The sequence below is a fragment of the Canis aureus genome, chromosome 1, assembly GCF_053574225.1.
Source record: "Canis aureus isolate CA01 chromosome 1, VMU_Caureus_v.1.0, whole genome shotgun sequence".
Taxonomy (NCBI): Eukaryota; Metazoa; Chordata; class Mammalia; order Carnivora; family Canidae; genus Canis; species Canis aureus.
In genome coordinates, this window is record NC_135611.1 from 39,165,441 (window position 1) to 39,168,438 (window position 2,998).

Consider the following 2,998-nt stretch of genomic DNA (forward strand, 5'->3'; position numbering starts at 1 on the left):
CTCAAAACAGTGAGAAGAAAGGTATGGAAAGAAAGATTCGCCCCTCCCCCACCCCTGCCACCCTTTCAGAGACTAAAAATCTGATTTCCCTTTAATTTGTACTCAGCAGTGTCAGCTCTGCCAGAGGAAAGGGCATCCCTGCTGACAGTAATCATTATAACTCCAGGAGACCAGCAGAGATAAATATACTATAAGCCATCTTCTGAGTGGGTCAAACTTGTCCCGATACTTTTGAGGTCCATGTACTTTGCAGAAAGATTTCCTCCATCATACTTGTTTCTCACTGATACCCGTAGATGTACTTGTTTGTGATCCTGTCATAGAAAAATACTAATATATTACATTTCGAAATATGCCAATTGTGTTTTTTGAAGGACTCTTTTTAAGTGAACGTTTATGCTAATAGTCCACAAATAGGATCTCCATAAATGAAAAATAAATAGAAACACAGATTGTGAAACATTTAACATCATGTGTAAATTTAATTGGCATTTCATTCTAATCTCTCACAGCTGAACTGAATATTTGCAGAATTAATTGAAAATCGAATATATATTTGATATGTATATAAAATGCAAAAGCATGAAGTATCTAGATTTTTGGTGGCTTGTTTGGTTGGGTTTTTTGTTTTTTGGGGGGTTTTTGCAATTAGAAATTCCTAAATCCTACAAAAGGTAAAACAAATAGCACGGGGGATCCCTGGGTGGCTCAGCAGTTTAGCGCCTGCCTTTGGCCCAGGACGTGATCCTGGAGTCCCAGGATCGAGTCCCACGTCAGGCTCCCTGCATGGAGCCTGCTTCTCCCTCTGCCTGTGTCTCTGCCTCTCTTTCTCTCTCTGTGTGTGTCTTTCATGAATAAATAAATAAAATCTTTAAAAAAAACACAAAAAAACAAAACAAAACAAAACAAAAACAAATAGCACCAAGCAAACATCTGCTGGTGAAATTAAATTATGTTGCTTTCCATTGCTGCTTTGAATATTATTGTTTTTTTATCTCCTTTGTTCTCTGGGTTTGGCCTACTGTAACCTTTATAAAATGTACTTAGGTAGCAATTTCTTTATCGTGTCCCAAGATTGTAGAGAAACAAGTGGGGAATCACTCAACCTTGTTCAACTAGAATGGGCATTTGCACTGTTACTGTGGAACATGGTTCTGGTAATGAATATCTTCCCCTAAAATAATGTTTTTATTGTATTTTCTACTGTATTGCCTTTATTTCATTTGGGGATAAAATTTAAGCAACTGAATCTACAAACACAGTTTAATGTAGTTTATACGATTATTCCAGGGTGCTTCTTTTTTTCACTTCATGTATATAGGTCTCTTTTTTATATATACCAGTCAGATACAACCTGTGATGTATCTTATAAATTAACATTTTGAAAGTGTTGGAATAATATAGGGGGAAAAAGGAGAGAAATCTCAAAATGAAAAGTTGTTATGTTTGTATAGTATGATTATGGGTGAGTTTTCTTTCCCTTTCAGAATATTTTTGTACCTTATAAAAGTTTGCTATTGACAGCAAAGTACTTTTATAATCAGAAGAGAAAAAGAACCCTGTTTTAGACAAGATGGACAACAGATGAGTGAAGATCAGGCCGCCAACAAGTGCTTGCAGAATTCCTACTGTGTACCTTTCACCAATCAACTCCATGGTCAGGATTCAGGCCCGATATAATTACAGGGTGACTCCCCACTGCTTTTGGACTCGGCGCCTTTAACCAGCCACAGAAACCATTTCTACAGCTGCTGGTCCCTGAAAGGTCAACTAACATAATTTTTGCCGAGACAGTCCTTGATGTGATACTATCTTTCAATGAAGGAGGTATCTCTAGTGTGAAAATAATTCTTTTGAGAATCCTGTAAGATAGTATTTCCTGTGGAAATCTCAGAAATTAACAGTTAAACTATTTTTGCACTTCTCTGTGTGTTTTTGCCCTCCTAGGGTGCTTATTTAAGCAGAGACTGTGAAAGGATTGTCTTTTTCCTCTGTTTAATATCTTATTAGTTTCTCAAAGTGTGCATTTTTAATTTTTACTTTCATTACACGTGATTCAATAAATTTGCCTTCCTCAGCCTTAAAACAAGGAATTGTATGGGACAGGTTTGTACCAGCTCAATGGGATGCCTATGTGGACTTGGAGAATAGGACATTAAATAAAAAAGCTCTCCAGAGAGTCCCCAGATGACTTTATCCATAGTCAGCCCATAAGAATAGGGCATATGCCCATTTCTGCTTTCCCGTTGGCTGTTGAAAGCTCTGGGCCCTGGCTTCCTCTCCCCTGTGGCCCAAGCTGCATTAGAAACCCAAGGAGGACTGTAATGTCTCCCCTGGTAGCCCCAACCAGCCACACTCTCCCTCTGTGTCTGAAGTGGGAATCACCTTTCTTTTTTGTGATCAGATTACAAAAGAAGTGATTTGGGAATAGCAAAGCTTTTTTTTTTTTTTTTTTTTTTAAGTTTTAATTTTTTAAATTCAAAATGGCCAATTTAGCAAATATAGTGAGATCCTCATTTTATCTGGCTTTCATAAGCAAGAAATAAATCTCAAACCAGAAAAAACAACAAACAAAAAACCCCCACAGAGAATCCTCAAATAAGAGGAGACGTTTACTGGGATGTTGTTGAGAACTTGTGCTCCAGCTTTCTTTTTAGGAATGATTCCCAGTTCTGTGTGCCTCCTTTCCCCTTTCCTTTCCCTCCACATCAAGCTTCACCACCACATTAGTGACAGTGCTCACCCTTAAGCCTTTTGTCACATGGATCCTTCTTGGAATATCCTGCTCCCCCATTTTTTTTTTTCAAGGCCTAGATGACATGTCATTTTCCACATGAAGCCTTCTGGAGCGCATCTGGTTAGAAATCACCCTCCTCCCTATGAGCTGCCCTGTTATTAAAGCCTTTATGGGATGCAGCCTGATAGTAAAGTGGTTGTTGACATAGCTGTCCTCTCTGTGACATCATGAGGGCTTTTAGAGAGTGAGGCCTGTGTCTTA